Raw genomic sequence first — 17,595 nt, forward strand, 5'->3', positions numbered from 1 at the left:
CACCTCTGACTTCTTTGCATCCTCCTGAATTTTGCTGATACGAGTGAGGAGAACCAGACCCCAGAGTTACTGCCAGGAACAAATCAATGACAAACTGGAACCACTTAGAGGGTGTTAAATCACCTTTATATCAAAGTCCTGTCAATCCCAAGCTGATGCCATCAGTGATTTAAAGCACTTTACCGTCTGCCCCTCGTTGTACCTTGACATACAAGGGGGAAAAAAAACTTAAAACATTTAAACTGTTTAAAGTAGAGTGGAAATATCCCATTTCAGAGGGACAGGTGAAGCTTGAAATCAAGGGATAAACAATGCATCCATCCCTATCCCTTCTTTAAAGAAGGCTACAAAAGGGAATTTGTTGGAATTTAGTTTGATTTTTAAATCACAAATACCAACACAGATCTCATCTTTTGTATTTTGCCTCTTTTTTTTTGGTGGAGAATATCAGTGCATCCTAGAATTTGCAAAATAAAAAAGGATGTGAGATATAAAATAATTCTTCAGATGTGCCACCTAGTACAGTACTTAGAGGGAAAAAATAAGATTTATTTTTATTCATTTACTTTTCTGCAGCTCTTTGCAAGTCTCTTTCTAAGCAAGAAACAAAGTCAGCCACAAACACAGATGATTAATTCCTTAGAGAAAACTTCTTTAAGAGTTTTAATACAAAATGACATCCTTCCCATAGGCTGGAATGTTGTGGTAAACACAGACAGTTATGGGTATAGGATGGAAATCTCCCCCTGTTATTAACATAGTTCTTGCAGGAATTTTTAGAAGCACATTGATTTCATCCCAGTTTCGTGTCACAGAACAACCAGCAGAAATCAGCAGTGTCCCAAAATCAAGGAAAAGAAGGCAAAAGCTCACGTGGCAGACAGGACTGGGAGGCTGAACACACAATTTCAGTGAAATCCAAGTGCCAGAGCAGCTCAGACCCTGATTTGTTTTTTTTGTTTTTTTGTTTTTTTGTTTGTTTGTTTGTTTGTTTGTTTTTAAGTGAGGTGTGTGAGAATTTAACTCTGGCTGAAGGACTTTGGAGCCTGGGTCATTCCTGGACGTGATCCTGAGCTCTGGGCATGGATTTAGGTGGAGGAGAGGTAAAGCTGCTCTCCTCCACGAGCAGCCCCAGGCTAAGCCCCTTATGCAATCCTTGGTCACAACCTCAGCTGGGCAGCTCCAGGATTTCAGGACCTTTGCAGCATCGGTTGCTGTGCTGAGAAACGAGTCCTGCCTGCATAAATAATGCAGGTCTGCTGTGGTTTTCAGCGTGAAAATGCACCAGGAAAACTGATTTTATCCTGATCAAGGCATGGTGAGAAGGAAAGAGAATTGTTGGAAGCAGCTCCTGCAGATAAAATGTGGGGAAAAGGGAACAAGGAGAGGTCAGGCCTGGGAATATCCACACAGATGTTAAGGGGAAATCCTTCCCTGTGAAGGAGGTGAGGGTTCCAGTGGTGCCCAGAGAAGCTGTGGCTGCCCCTGCATCCCTGGAAGCATCCAAAGCCAGGTTGGACGGGGCTTGGAGCAGCCTGGGGGGGTGGGAAGTGGCAGGGTGTGACATTTTTGGGATTTTTAACGTCCCTTCCAATCCAGACCATTCCATGATTTGCACCGTTTAACCTTTCTTCTTCCAGCCTCAGGTTTTTCTCTAATCCTGAGATCAGCAGAGTGATGGAAACAGGGAGAGGCTCCAGAGCTTTCCTACAGTGCATAGTTAACCCAGACCCAGCGGGCATGTGGCTGGGGAAAAAGGTTAACATGCTGCAAAATCATCCAAAATCATCCAAATCCTGCTGGCTCCCTGCTAGCTGTGGAAACAGGTGGGGAAAGGCTGGCTTGATTCCTCTTGGGAGAGGGGAAAAATGGAATCAAAGATTATTTCTTCAGTGGATAAATTCCAACCAGCTGGACTCGTGCACTCCCTGGCCAGCAGCACCTGGCTCCCAGCTGCTCCCGGGTGGATTTCCTGGAGAAAAAGGAGAAAACTCGGGATTGCTGAGGCAGAGCAGAGCAAGTGCAGTGCTGTGTAAACACTTCAGAGCAGCAAGGGGCCTTTCACACCTGGTGCTACCAGAAAACCTTGATAAAATGATGTCAGTGCGCTTAGTCTGAGCTACATGGAGGGGAAACTTTTATCAGAATGGGTTTTTTTTAATGACCTATTCATCTTTTAGGACAATTCCCCCAAAAGGCAGCAGCAGATTTACTCTTCTGTCAGAAGAAAATGCCAGATACGTGTAGTGTGTGGGAAGCAGGGGCAAATGATTTCATTGAACTGAATCATTCTCTTACTCGTTTTACTTCCACTTGTGCAGTTTCCTGTGACTTTGACAAGAGTTTGAAACCGCAGTGAAGAAACTGGTTTCTTTTCTGTGCAGACGGGAGGATTGTGAGCATCTCACATCAGCGGGTTGTTTACACTGGCTCGTTCACATCGGTGTGAGAATGGAAACGAGATTGTGGCTTGGTGAAAGATGATGCAAACACACCTGACACGAGGTTGTAGCCAGGTGGGGGTCGGCCTCTTCTCTAACCAGCAATAGGACAAGAGGAGATGGTGTTAAACTGTGCCAAGGATGGTTTTTTGGGCAGCAGGAGGAATTTCTCCTTGGCAGGAGCTGCCCAGGGAGGTTTGCAGTGCCCATCCCTGGAGGTGCCCAAGGAAGGGCTGGATGTGGCACTCAGTGCTGGGCTGGGTGACTGCCTGGACTCGATGCTCTCGCAGGGCTTTTCCAACCTCAACGATTGTGTGATCATTCTGTAGCTCAAACCGCACCGTGACAAACTCCGGGCATCCGCGGAGGCGACAGCCACAGCCCGGCCTGGGGTGGGGAAGAACCGGCGGCTCCAGAGCCCTGCCCGAGCGGTGACAGGGGCGGGCACAGAGTCCTGGCCCGGTTCTGTCCCGTACAGTGACAGGGGCGGGCACAGAGTCCTGGCCCGGTTCTGTCCCGTACAGTGACAGGGGCGGGCACAGAGTCCTGGCCCGGTTCTGTCCCGAGTGGTGACAGAGGCGAGTACAGAGTCCTGGCCCGGTTCTGTCCCATACAGTAACAGGGGCCAGCACAGAGTCTTGGCCCGGTTCTGTCCTGTACAGTGACAGAGACCAGCACAGAGTCCCGGCCCGGTTCTGTCCCGTGCAGTGACAGAGGCCAGCACAGAGTCCCGGCCCGGTTCTGTCCCGTGCAGTGACAGAGGCCAGCACAGAGTCCCGGCCCGGTTCTGTCCCGTGCAGTGACAGGGGCGGGCACAGAGTCCTGGCCCGGTTCTGTCCCATACAGTGACAGGGGTGAGCACAGAGTCCTGGCCCGGTTCTGTCCCGTACAGTGACAGAGACCAGCACAGAGTCCTGGCCCGGTTCTGTCCCGAGTGGTGACAGAGGCGAGCACAGAGTCCCGGCCCGGTTCTGTCCTGTACAGTGACAGGGGTGGGCACAGAGTCCCGGCCCGGTTCGGGTTGGAAGGGGCCGTTCCCACTCCCGGCCCGGTTCGGAAGGGCCCATTCCCGTTCCCACTCCCGGCCCGGTTCAGTTCGGAAGGGCCCATTCCCGTTCCCACCCCCGGCCCGGTTCGGAAGGGCCCGTTCCCACACCCAGTTCGAGTCAGAAGGGGCCGTTCCCGTTTCCACTCCCAGCCCCGGCCCGGCCCCGCCCGGCCCGGCCCGGTTCGGTTCGGAAGGGCCCGTTCCCGTTCCCACTCCCACCCCCGGCCCGGTTCAGTTCGGAAGGGCTCGTTCCCGTTCCCAGCCCCGGTTCGGTTCGGTTCGGTTCAGTTCGGTAGGGCCCATTCCCGTTCCCACCCCGGCCCGCTCCGCTCCCCGCGGTGCCTCAGGCGCGGCCCAGGCGCCTCCCCGGGGCGGTGCCGGGCGCGCGGCCCGCGCATGCTCCGCTGCGGCTGCGCCGGGCCGGGACCGCCGCCCTCCGCTCTCCGCCGCCGAGCGCCGCGGGCCGGCCCGCACTGCGCCGCTGGCCCCGCACCGAGCCGGGCTCTGCCGTGTCCGCACCGTGCCCGCACCGTGTCCACATCGTGTCCGCACCGTGTCCGCACCGTGTCCACATCGTGTCCGCATCGTGTCCGCACCGCCCGGCCCGGCCAGCCCGCCCCGGGCCGCCCCGCCGGGCACCACGGCAGCGGTGAGTGGGGAGGGCGGGGAGGGCGCCGGGCCCGGGGAGGCTCTGCCGGCGGCCGCGGTGCTCTGAGCACGGAGGGGCCGGTGCGGAACCTCCTGATCCGAGCGGGTGCGGAACTGCTGGGTCTGTCTGTCCGGGGGAATGCGGGTAGAGGTTCCCCTGAGCCGGGGCTGCGGATGGAGCTGCCCCTGAGCCGGGGCTGCGGGCAGCGCTGTCACAGCCCCTGGAGGAACGGCAGTGAAACAGCTCCGGCTCCGGCCGCGGGTGGGTTTGGAGGAGTTAAAAATCCCCCGGAGCCCGTGGGTGAGCTCTCTGTGCCGCTCGGGGCGGTTGGCGGTGTCCAGCTGTCGGTCTGGCAGCTTCTCTGTGTATGGCATGGGGACACTTGGGGACATGTGTCACCCCACGGGTCACCTGTGGCTGGGTATCCAGCACCCCAAAGGACACCCAGGGATGCGGAACAGGGAACCTGGCAGCGGGCAAGGTGTGCTGGCTGTGCACCTCCAGGTACCTAAAACGTAATTCTGCTCTGTGTGTTGGATAATGGTCAAGGAGTTGGAGCTAAATCGATCTTCCGAACCAATCTGTGATTCTATAATCGTGTTGAATTGGGGTTTTTAAAATCCATGTTTGGGGAGAACCAGGATGAGTCTGAAGCACATCAAGCCTGCTGTTAATAATGTGGATTGAGGGTGGAAACACAACTCGGTGTGGCAGGAGAGGATGGATCCAGCTCTGTTCAAACACTGACCCTGTGCCTAGGAGGATGCACTGTGTGCCCAAAGAATTAGCAATGGGAAATCATATTCTGAGCATGTCTAGAATGCACAGTGCGAGAAAACTTGAGGATTTTTTTGGTGATTCTTTCATTGGAAATAATTCAGAGCCGTGTCAGTGTTTAAACCAAACTCCAGTGAGCCCAGTTTTGCTTGGGGACGATTCCCTGGAGTTTTATTTCCCAGTGGAGTGGGTGTACTTTGGTACAGCTTTATTCACTGCTGGAGCTCTGTATCAAGTTCAGTTTTGCCCTTATAAGGGGCCTGGGAGGCATTTCCTCCTGGCACTTGTTTTTAATAAAACACACAGGAAGTTGCACCTTGATCTGGGTCTGTGTTAGGTGATACCAGGACAGGTGCTCTGAAATGTGGGGCCAGCTCAGGACACGCTGCTCTGGCTGAGCCAGCAAACCCGTCAGGCTTGAGATGTTCGAAGTTTGTCGTGGCAGGCAGATGCTACAAATAGTTTCGTCAGGACGTTTATAGTGATTCAGTTGTTAAATATGTCATTTATCTAGGTGTCACAGTATCTGCAGGCTGTCCCAAAGCCTGGTGGCACAGTGTATCCTTTGAGAAAGGTGATGTGAAAAGCTTATAAAAAGCCAGAGTGAGCGAGTTTAAACTTGCACAAGAATATAAACACAAAATAGAGACAATTTAAAAGTTTGTGAACTCCTGAAGGTTGTGCACTGCACAGTGAGTTCAGAATTAATTGCAAAGTGTTCCTTTTTTGAGAGGCAGCTTCTGTCAATGTTAAACTGTGAACGTTCAAATTGTCTGTTCAGTGATTTTAGTTAAAAAACAATCAGGAATATCTAATGCAAAAACTTTGAAAAGCAAACATGTATCAACTGCAAAGCAAAAAGCTGAAGTGCACTGAACAGTCACTCAGGGGTTAAATCAATATTCCTTTTAAACTCATGAGTTAATTAAACCAAAGCTTAATAATTCTTTTGCCTTACTTCTTCGGGGCTGGAAGTAAGGCAGGGTTCTTACAAGTGGTATAAATTCAGGAAGTTTAGACAGACATTTCTGTGGTGGTTTAGTCTTGCAAATAAAGACAGAATTCAGAGAAATCAGCTTCCCTTTTTTGTGTGGAGGGGAAAAAATCTGTTTTCACAGGTAGCATCCTGACAGCTTCACCTCTTTCCCACCACGTTCCTCCCCTGCTCCTTGGATTTGGAGGTGAAACATCTTTTTCTTCCACAGAACTGGCCTCAGGTGCCTTGACACTTTCTGATCTGGCACGAGGAAGAGGCTCAAAATGAGGAAGGGAGGTTAAAAACCCAGCAGCCAGACAGATAATCCTCGTGTTGGGTGTGAATTGCAGCAGAAGGAGCTGCTCTGATTCCATAAAGAGGAAGGTGTTTGCATTGTTTGGAGAGGCCAGAGCTTTCACACATAAAAGCAAACCCTTAGGACTGGTTTAATCGAGGTGTGAAAAGGGTTGTTGTGAGAATTTCTGACCCAGAAAGGAGCTTGAGAAGCCGGATTATGGAGGGAGCACCGAGTTGGGGCTCGGTTCCCGATTTGTCTCGTGTCCAACAGCAATTAAAAACGATAAAATGTTTTCTTCTGGGTGAAAATCTGGCAATACTCACGTTGTTCTTTTTCAGCCTGGCTGGCAGTTTGCAATTCAGACATTATTCCTGTAAACACATTGAGTCGCTCCAGATCTTTGAAGCACTTAAAATGCAATTAGGTTTCAGGTATTGGTGATGGCAAACACTTGCTAAATTGATAGAAAATAGCTTTTACAGTTCAAGCACATAATTCAGGCAGTTAATGCTGAAAGCCTGCCTGCAATAAAGCTTTTCATGGGCTGATACTGCTCGGTTCTGCTGGCAGGGTGAGAAAGAAATGCTTGAACCTCATCAAGAAGGAAAAAGGAGCTTTAAAAAAAATCGGCATTTGGGGGTTTTGGCAGCTAAATTGCCACTTGCATCTCTTGCTGTAGTTTCCATGCAGGACATGAAGTGACAGATGAAGGGGGTTGTTCTCTCACTTGATTTCTTTAGCAGCACTTTGGGGCTCCCATCCAGGATTTGCTTTTGATCCTTCCAAAAAGCTGAAACAGTGCTGAAAACTACTGGAAGAAGAAGTTGCTGATGATTTTCTTGGGCAAAATGGCTGCAGTTTCTCTCGACTGAAAGTGGAGAGGAGGAAGTACAATTCAGTGGTTTTAATGTCCTGGCCTGTTGCAGACAGGTGGATTTTTAAGGAACATGCCCTGACCATTTTCTTCATGCTGAAAAACTTTCTAAAACTGCAGACAGTTTTGCTAGCTGGAGTAATTCTTGGTTTTGTTTTTTTTTTTCCTCGAACTGGTTATATAAATGTAACATAAGTTGCATAACTGACAGAAAAATTGAGCTACAGGAAACTGGGAGAGCAGTCTCAACATGGAAAAGTAAAGTCTAGAGCAGTTCCCTCTGCATATCAATAATGCCTTTTGCTCAGTGTGGGAGGTTTGATAGCAGAGGTATTAATATCATTCTCTGCATGTGATGTCATTGTGATTATGCCTTGAAACTGCTGGCACAGAAAATTATTCTGTTGAATTTATTCTAGATTTCCTTCTCCCCCACTCTGGGATGTAAAAGATGATCTAGGAAATAATGGAAAAGAACTGGAAGTTGAGGGAAAAGCAGAGGATTTATGCATGATCCTGAACTGTGGAGAGTTTTTATCTGAGATAAAAGAAAAAGAGTTTTTATCTGAGGAGGAACCAACCTGCAGAGTAAGGTGGAAATAAACAGAGAGTAGGAAAAATGTCATTTTAAAGTGGTTTGGTGTCTCTGTTGGTCCTGCTTGGATCTGGTTGCAAACAGTTTTCTGGAAATAGCAAGAAGGAGCCTTTACTGGGGGATTTGCTTTGGAAAACTCAGCTGTCATAAATCCATTTATCTGGTAGCTTTGCTTTATGATAGATTTTACTGGTGCTCCTTTGAAGCAGACCTGCTGCTTAAGGGAGGCTCTGCTAATAAAGGGAGTTAATCCAGGCTTTAATGCAGTTTTCTCTGAATTTTGAAGCATTTGGGATTTACTCTGAGTCAGGAGTTTGGCCCCAGTTCCCAAAGGCATAATTCTCTTTGAACACAAAGTCTGACAACTGCTTTTCCTCCTTCCAGGAGAAAACTCCTAAAGGGAATTTGCAGATTCCTCCCTTATTTATAGAATGGATCTGAGAGGGGCTTTGGCTTGTTAAGGCCCCAGAATGTGAATGTAGTTCAAATTTTTAGCAGTTTTGGACTCCAAGTGCTGTTTAGACTGTTCCTTGAGTGTTTCCTGTCCCTTCCAGCTATTCCAAGACTGAGTGGAATTTGTCTTGCTCATCAGGGGGCCCAACTGGAGTTTAGCAGGATATTGAAATATTGAATTGTATTAGTGGTACTCTTAACAATAACCCTTCAATGTGGTGCATATTCTCTCAAAATGAGTTTATTGGTCTTTCACTTCAAATCTTTGAAAGCACTTCATTTTCTTGGCTGGAAGCTGGCACTGAACTAATATTGACTGATGTCATTTGGAACAGGAAAAAATTGTTGTTCAGCTTAGGAAATCTGGGAAAAGTCCTTAACACCTTGTTTGTCAGGAAAAGGACAGATCTAAACCTTCCACTTTTTTTTTTTGGATTAGGAAAATGGAGCAGACAGTGCTCAGTCCATGACTGGGACAGTAGGGAGGAGAGGGAGCACAATTTGTTTGTGTGTGGACTCAGATTTTCAGGAAATTAATTTGGCAGAGGTGACTTTTATGTTCATTTTGAGCCACCAGCAGCACCAGAAAAACATTAAACAAAACAAACCTTAAAAAGCTTGGCACTTGGACAGTCTAAATGACTTCCTGGTGCTTGCCATCCATAAATACCTGGCTCTGCTCTCCTCTGGAATATGATAACAAATGCAAAGCAGGTTTTTTTATTTGTGTGGATTGTTCTGTTTGAGTCTTTTCAGGAAGATAAATTAGTGTAGAATATCAGATGTTTAAGGGAAAAAGAAAAAAATATTTTAGGTAGCACCCTAAGTGCTGCATTAGGCTCAGTCTTTTGTATTTAAATCTATTTTGCATGAGTTGTTTTTCTTGTCCCCAGGATATCAAACTCTCACCTCTTCTCTCGAGCTGGTGGCCTCCTGCATGGAAAAAAGGGGACAAAAACCTCACCCTCAGTGCTGAGGTTTTGCATCCAAAGCAGCTGGCAGTGGCATTTGCAGGTCACTTTGTGTGATGTTTCCTTGTGCACTCAGCGTTTCATGTTTACTGAGGATGCACAAGAAATAACCTTTCACTTCCTGGACACCTCTGTATTTCACTTTTCCTCAAAGTACAGCAAAGCAGGCACTGAGAATTTTGAAATTGCTGGGGCTGAGAGTTTAAAAGTTCATAAAGGACCAGAGGTCAGGGAGTATCACACCTTTGTGTCAGCCTGTTGTCACAGCTCTGTCACTCTGTGCTACAGGAATTACCCTCCCTCTGAAAAAGAAAAAGGATTACAAATTCACTGCTTGCCTCTTTGCTCTTTATTTGTATTGCATTTGTATTAAATTCTGTTGTTTTTTTTCTTCTACACTTCTTTCTAGTTCTTAATACTCAAGCTGAAAGGTGCATTTGATTTTGGTAATGAAACAACAGCTGCAATTCCCAGTTTAGCACTCCCTCCCTTCCAGTGTTCCTGAGGGAAAAGTTTTTGGGCTCTGCAGGTTGTGATGGGCACCAGGTGCTTCTGAAATAGAGTTATAACTCTGGAACTTTTCTATTAGAAACCTCAGGGCTTGGCTTAAATGTCTTTTATTTGGGTATTGATTTGTAGAAGTCTGTTAATAACCCCAGGCTCTAAAGACAAGGTGACAAAGAGTAGGAACTCAGGGACAAGGAACCTGTGTGATCCCTGATTTTTGCTGGGATCATAACAATTCATTGCCAAGGAAGCTTGTGCTCATTGTCCTGAGGGGAACGTGGAGGTTGTTTATTGATGGTACAGAACAAACCCCCACGGAGATGCAAATTGAGCTTTCCCAGCTGGAATTCTCCCCTGGAATCCTTTGTTTTACCACGTGGAAAAAATCAACTTGCTGTTATTCTACACCAACAATTGCTTCAGGAGGAATTCATGGCCTTGAACAACTTTCCTGTAGTGGTGGGGTGGATTAGCAGAGAGCCTGGCTTTGATTTGGATGTCAAAGCCCCACAGGGTAAGTGAAAGGACACAGAGGGACTGGCTCAGAGCTCCTTTTTACCACACAACAGCCATCTTCTGCCAAGTTAAAAAAAATTTAAAAAATAAATCCTGTGGGTTTTACAGCCCTTACAGCTTCCTGCACATGTGACTGACAACTCAGCCAGCTCCAGATATATAAGCAAGATACATCAGCAAACAGGCTTGGCTTGGAAAGAAGGCAGCTTTTAAATCCTGAGTGTGCCAGCACAGCCTTAAAACACCTAAAGCTGAGGTGCTGATCAGATTAACTGGGCTGTGATTAACTCTTCACCCTTTATTGGGATGTTTACCTCGCAGTTCAAAGTGTGCTACCTCCAGCTTTACTCACACCGTGTCCTTAGGAGTTTGCTGTTGAATTACAGTAATTTCACGAATACAAGCCGCACCAATTTGACCAAAATTTTGGTGGAAACCCGGAAGTGCGGCTAATGTTCCGGGGCGGCTAATACATTAACAAAATTCTAAAAGCTGCCAACACGGAAGTGAGAGCCCGCGGCAGCCCCAAGCCAAGCTGGAGCCCGGCCGGCCCCGGCAGAGGTGGGAAAGCCTGGCAGAGGCGGGGCCAGCAGTGTGGGGGCGGGCGGCAGAGCCTGAGCCAGCATGGCGGGGGAGCCCGGGAGAACTGGGGCTAGCAGTGCAGGGGAGCATGGCAGAAGCAGGAAGGCCGACGGGTGGGGCTGCCTGGCAGCGGGGGAAGCCCAGCATAATCGGGGCCAGCAGCGTGGGGGAGCCCGGCGGTGCGGGGGCCTGCAGTGCCGGCCAGGGCGAGGAAACGCGGCGGCGGTGCAGACGGGAGGGGGCGGCCGGCGAGCCTGGTGGCGGCGGCGGCAGCCCTGCCGGCGGGGCGAGCGAAAGCGGCGCTCGCGAAAGCGCCGCCCGGCGAGCGAAAGCGCCGCTCGCGAAAGCGCCGCCGCGAGCCGCGAGCCGCGAAAGCGCCGCCGCGAACCGCGAGCCGCGAAAGCGCCGCCGCGAACCGCGAACCGCGAGCCGCGAACCGCGAGCCGCGAACCGCGAGCCGCGAAAGCGCCGCGGGGCGGGCGCGGGGCGGGCGCGGCGCTCGCGAGGCGCGGCGCGGGGCGAGCGAAAGCGGCAGCGGGGCGAGCGGCGAGCCCGGCGGCGGCAGCCCTGCCAGCCGGGCGAGCGAACGCGGCAGCGGGGCGGTGCTGACGGGAGAGGGGGGCCAGCGAGCCCGGCGGCGGCGGCAGCACCACCCGGCCAGCCCCGCCGAGCCGTGGCGCTGAGCTGGGCCACCCGGCCCCGTCGGCAACCATGAGCGGGCCGAGCCTGCCTGGCCCCGCCCCGAGCCAGTAAAGCCCGCTATGCCGCGATCCTGTTACTAATTGGCCAATTTGTGAAAGCTGCGCACGGATTCTCGCGACGAACGAAAGTGCGGCTAATATTCGGGGTGCGGCTTATCTATTGACAAAGACAGCAACATTGTCGAGGCACCGGGGGTGCGGCTTATAATCCGTGCGGCTTGTATTCGTGAAACTACTGTAAGTGAAAAAGAAACCAATATTTTCCTTGGCTCGTGGTGGGTGTGGAGGCAGGAGGGGCATCCTTGAGGCTGGGAGAACTTGGGAAAATCCTGGGTGAGGAACATCAAGGTTGAGGTGGAGCAGTTTAGCTCCATCAGGCACAGAGTTGTGCACAGAGTTGCTCACAGAATTGTGCACAGAATTCTCCTCCCCACACTCACACCACAGCCTGTGCATCATTTCCTGTTCTTATAGAACCACCCTCTCTCACTGTACTTGAAATATTAATTTTATATGACCAAGGCAGGACCTGCCAGCCTATAAATCTTTATCCTTCACCTCTTGACAAACCCTCATTGACTTTGCTTGGTGCTTTGCCTGATGAACAAATTCCTCAGGACTTGTTCGATCTGCTGTGTCCTTGTTACTTAAGTGCTTGATGAGGTTTAATTAGCAGTTAAATTGCTGTGCTTGTTTGTGTGCACACTCTGCTGGCTCCTTTTGGCCCCTGAGTTCTGTAAAAGCTCAGCTTTGCACACACAAATCTCTGCCCATCGCTGAAATTATTACATAAAAACCTGGATTTCTCCAAGCTCTGTGGCGAGTTTAGCCTTTGAAATACAGCTGAGATGCAAACCACTCTTCCTGATAATTTTGCTGATATTGCAAAGGGTTTTGTGAAAACCACAACGTTTTCCAGCCAAAACCAGGGAAAAGAAGATTTGCTGCCTGTTTCAGCTCACATTTTGGAAGCTCTTTAATCTGCAGTAGTTCTGCATTTAGGGCCAGGCCAGCTGGCAGATGTGCACATGATCACTCAAAATTCCTTTGTTTAACCAATAAACTCTGACAACCACCAGTAAAGCAGGGACAACTTCACCAGACTCTGTACAGCAGTTTTAAAAATGTTTTAGGGGATGTTCTAATCACCAAGTTACCCTTTAAAAGAAATCTTCTTCAGTATGGTTTAGAAGTTTTCAGAATCAGTGGAGATGAGCAGCTTTCCCAGGCATTTCAGGGTAATTATTTATTAAAACCTGGTGTTGCTCAGTTCTAGAGGCAGGGAAAGTTGGGTGTGGTTAATTAGCAGGGAAAACTGACAGAATGATGCTTATCTTTTGAACAAATACACATTTATGGTCCTGTAAAACTTTTCCCACATGTCTGTACTCATTGGGAGGGCACAGCCTGAAAGAGAGATGTTTAATTTGTGAAACCCCAACCAAAGGCTTAAGAAGCAGCTTTTTATGTTATATCTCTGTGTTAATAGAGCTGAATTTTTTAAGGTTTAGTTTAGAATCAGGCTTTAAGGATAGGGTTAGTCCATGCCTCTGTAGAGAGCAAGGACTCTACTCCATAATGAAATTATAAAATGGATTTAAATGGGGTCATTCCCTTTTCTCCCCATCAGCCTCACCCAGAGTCAGGGGTGAGCTAGAAAATGGGGATAGGAAGGAAAAGTTCATTTTTGGGAGTTTGATCTGGCTGCTCTGGAGGAGCCCAGGGTGCTGGGTGCTCTTCAGCAGAACTGGTGACTCAGAATTGTGTTGAGGACTTGGCTCTGCTCGGAGTTTTCCTGCTGAGCCTCACATCATTTTCTGTTTCCAGCTCAGTTTGTCTTCCTGCTTCCATTTGCATTTGATCCTGATTGTTTCCTGGAGCTGGGACCTAAAAATACAAACCAGGGTGGGATTTTTATCTGTAAACATGAATAATGGGGGGTCAGGCCAATTAATTATGCAATAATTGTGTTTTTTCCTCTTTCTTTTTGTAGCTGTGGTCTTGTTCTAAGTCAAAGGCTCTGGCTTTAGGAAGAGAAAAATTATAATTTGACCAGAATGTGTTTTTAATAAGACAGAATGTCATCTTATGCTTAAGAAAATAAATATTTATACACCAGTCCTCTCATGAAGAGGCAGGAACATCTTTCATGCAACACTTTAGTAATAAATAATTTTTAATACAGTTAAACCTCAGACATCCATTTTTAATTTATAATTGGATTTATTGCCAGATTAATGTGTGTGTTTCAGTCCTGTTGATAACTAGCAGGGAATGGCTGTTCTTGGAATATCTGGAATTCTCTTCTCTTGCCCCATCTGTGTTACAGAGACAGCAAAGAATTCACAAGATTTTAAAACCGTGGCTTTGGCTTCTGTAATTCTCAATTAAACTTTCATCATTCCCAGCTGAAATGGCAGGGTGGCTTTTCCAGAGGCATTTTTCATTTGGGGGAAGTGCCCCTGCCCATGGGTCCTTCCCAATCCAAACCATTCCATCCTTCCAGGCCAAGCATGTGATGAGAATTGGCAGAAAACAGATTTTGAAGCAGCCTCAATGAAGTCCTTTGCCCTGATTTTTGTGACTTCTGGTCACAATCCACTAGCTCTGCATTCCTTGAGACCAAAATAAGAAGTGGGATGGTATTTTTGGAGTGTTTAACACTTAATAAATCAAGGCTTTTAATACCATCAAAATAAAAATGTACAGAGCAAGTGTTCTAAGTGTAATTAGTCTTCTTGCTCTGATTAATGAGGAAATGCAAATTTCTCTCTCTTGGGAATGGAATTCTCCTCGTGCTGATTTTGTAGAACAGGATTGTGGGGTTTTTTGTGTTAATTCAGGTGAATTTGCTCATGAGAGTGTTGTCTGCATGTCTTGTTCCACTGAAATGTCAGATTGTACAGCGAGCACTGAAGGGGCACAAAAATAGATTGTGCACTGATGGATTGGTTGAGTTTATTTCCCTGTAAGAATGAGGAAAATTACTTCTTTTTTTCTATTTACATGGCAACATGGAATTGTGTGCAGAGATGCAGCAGGCAGTTTTTAATTGCAAATAATCTTTTCTATAAAGATAACCACTGTGTGTGCACAAAAGCCACATACATAAAAGTAAATACTGAGTTTTTTATTGCTGGCTAAATATAATTTAAGTGACTTTCCATTTGAGAAATGAACCAATTTGACTTTGTGACATAAATACCAAGGCAGAAATGCAGCTTGGTCGTGGCCAGATTTCCAGGTTGTGACACCCAGGGCAATATTTTGAATTGAAAATCAGGTATTTGCCCTCTGTGGTAATTTTCAAATTCCTTAAGAAGTGTGTACATCCACATTACTGCAGGAATTACAGATTTTTTTCTTTTTCCTAAAACTGATTTCTGTGACTTTTGTCTGAAGTCTCTGATTAACCTTTCAACACAGAGATCTGCTTCATGTCCTTAATAAATATTTATTTAATGTGTACTAAAATATTCTCTCGGGTCTTTCAATCCTGAAACTATTCAAGATTTTTTTTTTTTTTTAAGTGCTGATGCATTTTGAGACAGTTCTCATGGGATAACAGCACTCTGGTAATTACAGTGACAGGGCAGTGGTTTCTGAACCTCCCAAAAATCCAGAGATTTCTGTAAATTAGGGAAATGCCTAATGTGGGATTGCTAGTTTTTGTGAGAGATGAAGCAACAACAAGATGAAATTGGAGGTTTTATTCTTCAGATTCCTGCATAATAACTTGTAATTCAATTTCTGAGTTGTTTCTAAGGCCAGAAGAAAAATTAAAATCTTTTTTCTTCCCTTTGCTGTTTCTTTATGATCTCTTTTAAGGCATGAGCATCCCAAATTATTGATTATTGAATTATTGGGTCAATACCACTGCAGTTCTGGCAAAGACTTTGGTTTGTACAATTTTTAAGCAGATAAGGGCTGTGGTGTCCTCAGTTTTGTGCACACACAGGGCACCTCCTTCTTTCATTTCTCATTATTTCCCCCAGGATTCCATGTGCTTTACAGTGGAATTTTTGGGAAGTGCTGCCCACTGCAGTTAAATATTTATTGCCCAGAATAGCTGCACTGGATTTGTAAATTGGCTGCAGCTTTGGAGCCAAGCAGGGACTGTCCAGATGCTTCAGAAAATTCATTTTTCCATGGATTTTGGGCTGGAAATCCAGGCTTTGGAATTGTGAGTGCAAACAGCCAGTTCATCACTGGATAAAAAGGGGAGAGGTGTGATTTGTGATTTAAACTTCCTCAGACTTGTCTCTCTCCTCTTTTGTGTCTTTCCCTCTATCTTTCCAAATTTCCTGCCTGTGGGATTCACAAATTTCCCTTGGAATCCTTTTCCAGCTGTGTTCACTCCTCTGTTTTCTCATTTGTAGGAATATGAAAAAAAAAAATCCAGAGGGGGTGTGAAGCTACGCTCACAGCTCAGTTAAAATTAAAACCAAATTTTTGCAACAAATAATGAATTCTAAATTTACCCTCCCCCCTTCCAAAAAAAAAAAAAAAAAAAAAAAAAGAGAAAATTTCGTGTCTCATGGTCTGTGAGGCACAAAATGTGCTGTTAGTTCTGGTATCAAGTTCAAAAGGGGAAACACAAAACCCCAGTTCTAGAGCCCAGTTCCTGTTTTTGTGACTTGACAGTTTGAGCTGGGACTTTGTTGCTGCTGGGTTTTGTTCGTTTTGGACACAGACAAATTGGTTTGAGTAGTTGATAATTGAGTTAGGCTGGGCTTAACATTTATCTGCTCTCTCTTTTTTTCTGAGTTAAGGTGAAAACTTCACCCAAATTAGTGATGTGCTTTTTCTGGGGAAAAAAAAGAGCAGAAAATGGTATTTTTTTGTGCTGGCACAATCTAATGGGAAGGAAAAAATTAATTATTGATTCATAGGTGCCTAATAGAGTAGTGCAAGTATAATACTCCATAAGATATGAAGGATTTTTCCTAAAGGTTTTGGGATTTTTTCCTCTTGTGTTTTTTTTCCCCTTGATGTCCAAAACAAAGCCACTCAACCCCAGAAGATACTGTTGTTATTTCTGGCAGTGAGAGAAGAAGATGCAATGAGAACTTGGCATAACTTTTGAAAGATTTATGTGAGGATTAATTATATGATTGCAACATTAACTCTGTGCTTTGCTACCACTGGCCTCCTTTCCTCCCTTTGCCATTTCTTTATGAGGCATGAGATCACAATTGAATTATTTATCATTTAATTATTGGGTCAATATCACTGCAGTTCTGCCAAAAATTTTGTTTATATGATTTTTTAAGCACATAAATAGTTCTGGAGACCTACTTGTGTATATAAAATATACAGGATCACATATTACCACCTCTAATGTATATAATCTATATATCACTGATATCTGATCAGCATAATTAATCTTGATTAAGCTTTACATCCGTCATGAAGATTTCTTCAAAGGTTTTTCTGTTCTGTTTCCATGGTAAATGTACAGTCAAAAGTCTAAAAATTACAAATTAAACTCAGTGGAAATTCCCTGAATGTGACCACCAGTTCCTGTAAATAAGACAAAGAGGGGTTTTTCTGATTTTTGTGGGGATCAAACAGCAAAGGGCAGAGATCCTGCACTCAGAAAGTGGTGATCCCAACTTTGGGATTTCTGGGGATGGTCTTGGAGGGCAACTCAGTAATTCAGTATTTCAGAGGGCAACTCAGTAATTCAGTATTTTAGAGGAAATCTCAGTAATTCAGTATTTTAGAGGGCAACTCAGTAATTCAATATTTTAGAGGGCAACTCAGTAATTCAGTATTTTAGAGGGCAACTCAGTAATTCAATATTTTAGAGGGCAACTCAGTAGCTCAGCATGGCTACAGTTAAGGGGGAGAGGATAAGAAATTATTTTCTGAAACCAAATATTTGGAAGTTGCCTGTTAAACTTCTGGAGAGTGATTTTAGCATGACAACCCCTAATTTCAGGTATTTTTAAATACTTTTTAATACTTTTAATACTTTAATAGCATAAACTCACGAATGATCTTTTCCAAAACGATCCTTGAAGGCTGAAAGAAGGAGCAGCAAATCCTGATGAGTTTTTTGTGCTGTTTTTATGACCCCTCTTGTCCTGGAGCTCCTGAGAGTGGCCAGGGTGTGGAGCAGCAGCTGCCAGGGCCAGGCTGGGAGAGCAGACAGGGCAGGAGGGATTTGGGATGAGCCTTGGCATGAGTCACCCCCATCTGAGT

General features: G+C 46.4%; 1 protein-coding gene across 1 annotated transcript in view; it reads left to right on the forward strand.

Moving 5' to 3' along the window:
• Positions 1 to 4,061: 4,061 nt before the first annotated feature.
• Positions 4,062 to 17,595, forward strand: part of LOC117000217 (tyrosine-protein kinase JAK1-like) — a 54,401-nt gene continuing 40,867 nt past the window's right edge. Inside the window, exon 1 of the mRNA XM_033067678.1 lies at positions 4,062 to 4,138. The gene's annotated coding sequence lies outside the window, so the exon portion shown is untranslated. The remainder of the gene's footprint in view (positions 4,139 to 17,595) is intronic.

This window comes from Catharus ustulatus, chromosome 9 (assembly GCF_009819885.2).
Source record: "Catharus ustulatus isolate bCatUst1 chromosome 9, bCatUst1.pri.v2, whole genome shotgun sequence".
NCBI classification, from domain to species: Eukaryota; Metazoa; Chordata; class Aves; order Passeriformes; family Turdidae; genus Catharus; species Catharus ustulatus.